At 51.1% G+C, this 9,774-nt stretch overlaps 1 long non-coding RNA gene across 1 annotated transcript in view; it reads right to left on the bottom strand.

Annotated features, from left to right (window-relative positions):
- The window catches only part of LOC134036256 (uncharacterized), a 10,142-nt gene extending 971 nt beyond the window's left edge, over nucleotides 1-9,171 (bottom strand). The window contains exons 1-2 of the long non-coding RNA XR_009932398.1: nucleotides 8,927-9,171; nucleotides 4,623-4,840 (exon numbers count right to left, since the gene is read on the bottom strand). This is a non-coding gene — a long non-coding RNA (uncharacterized LOC134036256). The remainder of the gene's footprint in view (nucleotides 1-4,622; nucleotides 4,841-8,926) is intronic.
- Nucleotides 9,172-9,774: the final 603 nt, after the last annotated feature.

Genomic DNA, 9,774 nt, shown 5'->3' with positions numbered 1-9,774 from the left:
ACTCCTCGATCTCTCCCTCTCTCTCCCTCTCTCTCCCTCTATCCCCGAGAGCACAGCATCATCCCGTCTTCACAGCGGAGCGAGTCGGACGACCGACAGCAGCGATGAACAGAACCCTTCCCTTCATGTTTCACTCCTCCTTTCTCTCCTTTTCTCGTTCCGCTGTGTGTGTGTGTGTCGCTGGCTGGTCTGATAAAGCTGCTCTTAATCCCAGATCCCGGTCCTGGCTGTTGTTATTGTGTTTTTCCTCTCTTCCTCCTCCCCTCCTCCCTCCTCCCTCCCCCCCCTCCCCCCCTCCACCCTCCCTCCCCCCCTCCTAACCCCCCCCCCAGGCTTGGGGTGACTCGTGAGTGGGTGCATCGCCATCACCGCGGTGACATCAACCCCCCCCATCCTCTCCTGTCCTTCTCCAGTCAGCGGCAGTACTGACCGAGGCAGCCAATCAGCACGCAGCAGACTGGTGGGTGAGGGAGGAGGGGAGGGGGGGAGGGGGACAGAGGCAGGGTAGTCCTAATGAGGAGGGTTAATCCTCCCCAGAGGAAAGGAGGGGGCTTGTGTGTGTGTTTGTGTGTGTGTGGTGAAAACACCTCTCTACATTGGGAGCCATCTGGATGCTAGATGAGAGGACATCTGGATTTGGTGGTGGGGGGGGGGGTAGATAGGGGTAGAGAGAGAGAGTGAGTGAGAGGGAGAGAGAGAGTGAGGGGGACAGAGAAAGAGAGATGAGGTGGTGTATCTTCTTCCTGATCTCTCCATAGTCCTGGCAGACCTCCACAACTCTGAACACATCTTCAACCCTGGAGATGATACCATGATGGTTGGCTCTCTGTCTGTAGCTCTCTCTCTGATCCTGCTCTCTTGTTATCTCTAATCTCTTTGCCTTTTCCTTCCTCCCTCTCCTCTCCTCCCTCTCCTCCCTCTCCTCCCTCCCTCTCCTCCCTCTCCTCCCTCTCCTCCTCCCTCCTCCTCCTCCCTCCTCCTCCCTCCCTCCCTCCCCTCTCCCTCTCCCTCTCCCTCTCCCTCTCCCTCTCCCTCTCCCTCTCCCTCTCCCTCTCCTCCCTCCCTCCCGCCCGCCCTCCCTCCCTCCCTCTCCTCCCTCCTCCTCCTCCTCCCTCCCCTCCCCCTCTCCCTCTCCCTCTCCTCCCTCTCCTCCTCCCTCTCTCCTCTCCTCTCCCTCTCCCTCTCCCTCTCCCTCTCCTCCTCCTCCTCTCTCCTCTCCCTCTCCCTCTCCCTCTCCTTCTCCTTCTCCTTCTCCTTCTCCTTCTCCCTCTCCCTCTCCCTCTCCCTCTCCCTCTCCTCCCTCCCTCTCCTCCCTCTCCTCCTCCCTCCTCCTCCCTCCTCTCTCCTCTCCCTCTCCTTCTCCTTCTCCTTCTCCTTCTCCTTCTCCTTCTCTCCCTCTCCCTCTCCCTCTCCCTCTCCCTCTCCTCCCTCCCTCTCCTCCCTCTCCTCCTCCCTCCTCCCTCCTCCTCCCTCCTCTCTCCTCTCTCCTCTGTCCTCCATCTGCAGTGTAGAGAAGGAGCAGCTGAGAGCTGTTATCCTCTCTGCTAAATCTGCCTTCTCTGGCCATGCTGTCCTGCACACACACACATTTATACGGACCACACACACATATATAAATATATATATACACACACACAGGCTTTGTTTTCACAGTAAAGCCCGCGTCCTCCTGGTACTGATTCCAGACTACTTCCCATTGGCTAGTTCAAGCAAGTCAGCAGCCAATCGGATTCCTCAAAGCTGTGTCTACATGCGTGTATATGTGTGTGTGTGATTATGTGTATGTGTGTGTGTGTATGTGTTATGTGTGTGTGCAGGTGTGTGTAGTTTAGGCGTCTTCCAGTCAATGATCTGTCACTGTTGACTTAGTGGATGACTTCATTCTGCGCACACACACCACCCTCTGAGAGCAGAACTTACTCTAACTACATGATATCACTGTCACATGACATCAATTTCACATGACATCACGGTCACATGACATCACTGTCACATGACATCACTGTCAGCACCCATTCAGCTTCCTCAGTCTCACCTGCCTGAGACTGCAGTTAGAGAGACAGGATGAGGAGAGGAGAGGAGGAGGAGGGGAGGAGGAGAGGAGGAGAGAAGGAAGAGAGGAGAGAAGGAGGAGAGGAGGACAGGATGAGGAGAGGAGGAGAGGAGGAGGAGGAGGAGAGGAGAGGAGGAGAGAAGGAAGAGAGGAGAGAAGGAGGAGAGGAGGACAGGATGAGGAGAGGAGGAGGAGGAGAGGAGGAGAGGAGAGGAGGAGAGGAGGAGAGAAGGAGGAGAGGAGGACAGGATGAGGAGAGGAGGAGGAGGAGGAGGAGAGGATGAGGAGAGGAGAGGAGGACAGGATGAGGAGAGGAGGAGGAGGAGGAGGAGGAGGAGGAGAGAAGGAGGAGAGGAGGACAGGATGAGGAGGAACAGCAACCGTCAACACCATGGGCTGGTTACCACGGAGACCAGGTGTTGCAGAGGTAGGGAGGTGGAACGCTGTAACATCCAGCAGCACAGCCGGGGAGGCGTTGCCATGGTGACCCTCGATCAGAAAGACGTAGGGAGAAGACCACTGCAGTGTAGACCGTCTCACCTCACTCACACACACACACACACCTTGTGAGGGAAGGAGAGAAGAGGGGGAGCCAATCACACCCAAAGTGTGAATGAAGGTCACAGGTTTTGAGGTCGAACACACACACACACACACACACACAGGGAATGTGACATCAGAGGCTAAAACCATCCGAGCGAGACTGCCATCTGTGTGGGCCAGACCTCCATCCAGGAGCTTAGTGTGTGTGTGTGTGTGTGTGTGTGTGTGTGTGTTTGTAAGGGAGATAAGAAACAGAGAAAGAGAAAGAAAGAGAGAAAATGAAAGAGAGAGAAAGAGATACCAGTCAGACATGAGATCTATCTAATCAAAATATCATCCTCCTCCATGATCATCATCATCACCACCACCGTCCTCCTCCTTAGACATCATCCTCCTCCTTAGACATAATCATCATCATGCAGGTTGTCAGTCTGGCCACTAGGGGGCAGATCTGCCATGTGACTTCAGCAGAACAAGCTGTGTTGAGGAGAGGAGAGGCGAGACCTCACCTGGCCTCCAGTACCAACCAGGGCCCTGTGTCAGTACTCTCACTTGGCAGCCGGATGTAAGAGCAGGGTTAAAATAACACTCCCCCCTACAGCACCCTGAGCGCTCTCTCTCTCCCCTGTCCTCACCCACACTCCCCCCTACAGCACCCTGAGCGCTCTCTCTCTCCCCTGTCCTCACCCACACACCCCCCTACAGCACCCAGGCCCTCCAGGCATCCAGAGACCCACTCCACAAAAAGCTCACTGGCTCACTGCTGATACTATTCTGGGCCTCTCTCTCTCACACTCTCTCTCACACTCTCTCTCTCTCCCCCTCTCTCTCTCTCTCAGGCCCTCCAAGGCAAATCACACTTCCTTTTTCAACTGCTCCATCCTCCCTCCAACTGTAACCCCCCTCCCCCTCTCCCTCCTCTGTCCTCCTCTACCTCCCTCTGTACCTCTCCTTCTCTCCTTCTCCTCCTAACCTACAGTAAATTCACTCACATTCTCTTCTAGTCACACTGTCTCTCTATATCCAGCCACCGGTAGTGTACAGCAGCCTGGCACTGTAACACACACTGTCTGTCTGCCTGCCAACTGGCTAGCTGTGTGTGTGTGTGTGTGTGTGTGTGTGTGTGTGTGTGTGTGTGTGTGTGTGTGTGTGTGTGTGTGTCTGTCTGTCTGTCTGTCTGCCTGCCTGCCAACTGGCTAGCTGTGCGTGTGTGTGTGTGTGTGTGTGTGTGTGTGTGTGTGTGTGTGTGTGTGTGTGTGTGTGTGTGTGTGTGTCTGTCTGTCTGTCTGTCTGCCTGCCTGCCAACTGACTAGCTGTGCGTGTGTGTGTGTGTGTGTGTGTGTGTGTGTGTGTGTGTCTGTCTGTCTGTCTGTCTGTCTGCCTGCCAACTGACTAGCTGTGTGTGTCTGTCTGTCTGTCTGTCTGTCTGCCAACTGGCTAGCTGTGTGTCTGTCTGTCTGTCTGTCTGTATTTCTGTGTGTGTTTACCATCTCTGCTGTCAGACCTCAGACCCCAGTATTCTTAGCCCTATTCAGTCCAGAAACATGTCTGCTTTGAAAGGAAATGGTAAACCACATAATGTTTGTGTGTGTGTCTCCTGATTGGACAGGCATGAAACCGCAAGGACACAGCAGCCTCTGCAATATCCACACACACACACACACAGCTGGTGTGACCCAAGCTGACACCATGTCCAGGGTTAAACAATATTAAGACATCAGTCATCATTTACACAGCGCTATGGTCACCACTCCCAGCCAATCAGAGACAAACCCTGAACTCATTTCCTGTAAGAATAACAAATAACTTACACAGCCTTTACACACACGCACACAGCCTTTACACACATGCACACAGCCCTTACACACACACACACGCACACAGCCTTTACACACACACACACAGCCCTTACAAACACACGCACACAGCCCTTACACACACCCACACACTAACACAGCGGTTAGGACAAACACAACACTACAATGCCCAGCCTGTACTGCACACACACACACACACACACTCTTACCTGCTACAGTAGAGTGTGTGTCTTGTCGTCTCCTGAGGCTGACCTCCAGGACCAGGGTGTCGTTTCAGAAGGTCAAAGGTCGCCCGCGGACAGGCCGCGGTCCCCGGCTCCGCCTACAAGCCCAGGCCGCCAGCTGCAGTGATGTCAGCGGGTCACATGATCTCGCACGTCTCCGTCCATTGGACAACACGGATGTGGGATTCGCTTTCAGGAAGTCACTGTCAAACGCAGACGGAAAGAGGCTTGTTAGCAGTCAACAACAACGTTGTTACAGCCGCAGTTTCAACACACAGACACACAGACACACAGACACTTCCTCTACGTCGATGTCAACGCGTCGGTTCTACGTTCTGCTGGACCCGGTATTAGTGACAGCACAGTTCGTGTGCATCTCCTAGACAGGTGTCTGTCACGGGTAACATGATACAGTGAAGACAGATCCCCAGTGAGTGAGTGAGTGTGTGCGGGGGGGGGGGTAGATCAAAAAACTGTCCCGTCCACACAAAGCTTGAATTATGAATTTGTCTCTAGGTGAGGAGGAGTCAGGAATATAGGAATCCTGATCTCATCAGGTTTGACCCAACGAGGCTGACCTGCTGACACCTGGAAGAGGAGAACGAAGAAGGAGGAAAACCCACAGGAAGTCAGAGAGTCCTTTAGATCTGTCTGTCTTTTCTCAGCATCTCACTGTTTTAAAGAAAACGAAACACAGTTGAAACAGTCATGCTTAAAACCACAGCTCTCTCTTGACACACACACACACACACACACTCACACGCTTCATCATCACCCACGCGCAGGTGTCAAGCTAAGTCCTCCGTGCACCTGGTGAACTTAGTGAGTCACTTATCAGCTCAGATCTCAGTTATCTCTGAATGAGCTGAAAGATGTTGTCTCCTGTTGGGCAACTTCCCCTCCAGCGATCAATGAGGAAATACTCCTCATTGTTAGCACAACGTTAATGTGTATTTATTTAGCAGACAAAGCGCCATCTCAAAGCACCTCTCTATCTGCAGTTAAGCAGATAGCCTCTCTAACCACTAAGCTCTACGCCCCCCCCCTCTCATTCCTCAAGCTAACCCACACTAGTTTGTCTGATTTGACTTGACTGTGTAGGAAATATTTTTAAAACCTTTCTAAAACAAATGTTTTTAAAAAATGGTACTGTACTGTATCTCCTGGTACTGTATCTCCCGGTACTGTAACTCCTGGTACTGTATCTCCTGGTACTGTACTGTATCTCCTGGTACTGTATCTCCGGGTACTGTATCTCCTGGTACTGTATCTCCTGGTACTGTACTGTATCTCCTGGTACTGTATCTCCTGGTACTGTATCTCCTGGTACTGTATGGAGTCAGGTGGCTGAGCGGTGAGGGAATCGGGCTAGTAATCCGAAGGTTGCCAGTTCGAGTCCCGGTCATGCCAACTGACGTTGTGTCCTTGGGCAAGGCACTTCACCCTACTTGCCTCGGGGGAATGTCCCTGTACTTACTGTAAGTCGCTCTGGATAAGAGCGTCTGCTAAATGACTAAATGTAAATGTACTGTACTGTATCCCTTCCCAGCTGGTGGCAGACCCAGAGATACTGGTTTAGGCCCAACACAGGCAGGTCATCTGATACTGCCTGTGTGAGCTCTGCCTTGGGGGGGCATGGGATGTGTGTCACAGAAAAGGTGAGAGGGTTCGAAATACAATGCCCTCAGAGAGACAAGAACAAGAGCGGAGAATCTCTTACACACACACACACAACACACACATAACACACACATAACACATACGCACACAATCTGACACACACACACACACAGGCTCCTGATTCCCAGTGTATGGTTTGAAAGCTAAACTAACAGACTTGCCTGAGGAGGTGGTGGTAACATGAAGCTCCACTGTCTTCAACCTTTACAGGCTCATTTCCTATAAGATGTCCTTGAGTGTTAACAGCATTACTGTTATTGTTACTATTCTCATTGCAGTTTCACGTTGTCCCCAGGTGCCACCAAAGGAGGGCTTCATGGTTCTGTCCACCGAAAACAAAATGTCCGTCTCCTACTGTTGTGATTCTCCGTAACCAGAACGACTCAGCAAGTATCTCCACTAGGTATTGATCCGGAGAGGACAGGTCGATGGGCTATCAGGCAGCTAAGTGCTACGGTATTGACAGACTGTTAAATGCTCTCTGGTGGCCGTGGGGTGGGTGTGAGGGAGGTGTGGGGGGGAGGTGTGAGGGAGGTGTGGGGGGGAGGTGTGGGGGGGAGGTGTGGGGGGGAGGTGTGGGGGGGAGGTGTGAGGGGGAGGTGTGGGGGGGAGGTGTGGGGGGGAGGTGTGGGGGGGAGGTGTGGGGGGGAGGTGTGGGGGGGGCAAGGCAGGGAAGCAGCGAGTGATGTTGGGATTGTGTGTGTGCGTACCTGTGTCGTCTGCCTGTGTGTGTAACAACTTATCTTAGTCATTTTTTCACAGAACAAAAGGATTTGTTACTTCATGCCAGTTGTAAATTTCGACTTCGATTTATTCATTCATTCAGTATTTCATCCATGTATCCTCCATCCATAATACATTTCATCCAGCTATCAATCCCTCTGTCCATCCATTATTGATTTCATCCATTTCTTCCTCCCTTCACCAACTTCCAGACACAGGCATGAAGGAGGAGGAGGAGATGGTGTGGGACTTTGCTCTGGGGATGCCTTGTGGGTCTGTATCTCTGGGCTGCTTGGCACAGGCTGCCTTGTGGGCCTGTATCTCTGGGCTGCTTGGCACAGGCTGCCTTGTGGGTCTGTATCTCTGGGCTGCTCGGCACAGGCTGCCTTTTGGGCCTGTATCTCTGGGCTGCTTGGCACAGGCCAGGTAACAAAATTACCCCAATGAAAACACTAGCGGAGTGTAAACCAGCTGCTTAATGACAGGTATAAAACCATGAGCACTGTGATGTTATGGAGAGCATGTCTACACCCAGGAGTAATGAGTCTGTGAGCTGTGTGTGTTTGTGTAAGCAAGACAGAAGAAGAGAGAGAAGGGGGGGGGGACGAGGGTAGGTAAGAAAGAGAGAGAGAGAGAGAGAGAGAAGAGAGAAGAGAGGAGAGAGGAGAGAGGAGAGAGAGAGACACCAACACAACAGTGTGTTGTAGTTCAGCCCGAGGCGTGTTCTCGGCTCCCTGGACATGTGAAGACCGTCTCAGGACTGGTTTCACTTTGAGCTTCTCTACTAGCATCACTCTGATACATTTACATTACATTTAGTCATTTAGCAGACGCTCTTATCCAGAGCGACTTACAGTAAGTACAGGGACATTCCCCCTGAGGCAAATAGGGTGAAGTGCCTTGCCCAAGGACACAACGTCATTTTGCAGTCGGGAAACGAACCGGCAACCTTCTGATTAATAGCCCGATACTCTAACCGCTCAGACATCTGACCCCTACTGCTGCTGGTTTCTTTATTAGTGGTAGTGAAAGTATGTATGCATGTGTTTATGAGAGTCTGGTCGTGTGTGTGTGTGTCGGTGCGTGTGTAGTAGAGATATATGCATGCATGTGTGTGTGTGTGGTGCAGCAGTTCTGCAGGGCCTGGCTTGCAGGGGTGAGGCAAAGAAAGATACTTTGGGAGGTAGAAGAGAGACAGCTAGCCAACTGACACCCTCAGGCCTTGTATCCGACACCAAGTGTGTGTGTGTGCGTGTGTGACAAGACATCATGTGAAGACAAACACAGCCCATATACAACCAAGCTGGAACAACTTTGTGTATGTTTGAGTTATTTTCAAAACGTTAGCTACAAAACCTCCAACATGGCTATCAAACATCTTTGTGAGTTTACCCATGGCTAGATTGCAAAAGACGTTATATCGAAAACAGCATCGAGGAAACACCTGTGCAGACAAAACCTAAACAAGCGTTTCTCAAAGTAAGCCTGCCAAAATGACACTACAAATGATCACGCGTCATTCATTCGCCCGCTACATGAACGCCAAAATACCTAGTCAGCCCCACTTTCAACTTCAAGTGTCCCGTTAATGTTGTCAGAGACCTGCAGCAGACTTGTCAGGATGTCCTCTGGTCTCGCCTATCTAGCTACCACACCTGTGCACACATGCTCTGTTCCTACAATAACTTGGGCTCAAACGCGGTAAGTTTTCACAGATGAGACAAAAAGAGATTACAAATATTTAAACAGACAGGAATGACCGAGGGCCGACTGCTCACTGTCAAACTGCAGAGAAGCATCCAGAAACACGAGCTCCGGCCATAAACAAGTGAACTGACGTTACGCTTGTTGTGAGCGTGCAGCCCAGCTCGCGCAACCTACTGTACCTGTCAATCTGTGCTCCTCTTTAACGCAGCAGTCTGTCGCTCCCCCCGCGAGCCTTCTCCGGCGAGCTTAAAGTCTCAAACGGTTTCTTTATCAGAGGACACCTCTTGACATAACTGGATCTACAACGATACCACTTGTCACTTAAGGACAATAGGCGAACTTATCAAAATGGTTGTAATCACTGCGGGGGGTGCTTTAGTCCTGCCTGTAATGGGTGTCAGGGTAGCCCCACGGCATTGCGTTACTCGCGTCATTGCTCAATTCTTTGCTCTCTTTGTACACGCGCACGCTGTCAACCCCCGCTTAAAGGAACATGTCCTTATTTTGACCGTTACAGCTGCCCTACAATGCAGAAGTGTCGGTTTAAATACGTTTCTTTATCATAGACTGCGTCCTCCATTTGACAAGTATGCAAAAAGAAATAATGCTCTAAAGGCTATACTGACATTTCCATTGTTATTTACTTATAAAAAACGTATGCTGTATATAAGAACAATTAATAGAACTGCAAGAACCGTATGTCTCGCTCTATGGGTCCCTTTAGAACAGTTTGTCAGAAAGAACATTTTGCGGTTCCAGACAGCAACATGAGAAGATCGTGTTCAAATTGGCTTTCCAAAGTGGTGATTCAAACTCTACAAATGATTCATACTGTTGGAATCATTTAGTATTTAAAAAGGTGTTGGTCTTTGGACGACAAGTTTGTTCAATACATTTTTCCATTTAGCCTCGTCTCCCTCAAGTGGCGTTGAGATGAAACGACATCAGCTTCCGCGGTAGGCATTTCTATTTAAAGCGCCACTATACCAGTTCACCCGTCTTCATTCCCCGAGACAAATCACTTAAA

The sequence above is a fragment of the Osmerus eperlanus genome, chromosome 16 (assembly GCF_963692335.1).
Source record: "Osmerus eperlanus chromosome 16, fOsmEpe2.1, whole genome shotgun sequence".
In the NCBI taxonomy this organism is placed as follows: Eukaryota; Metazoa; Chordata; class Actinopteri; order Osmeriformes; family Osmeridae; genus Osmerus; species Osmerus eperlanus.
The sequence above is the reverse complement of the archived record's forward strand: the minus strand, read 5'-3'. Positions and strand labels throughout refer to the sequence as shown.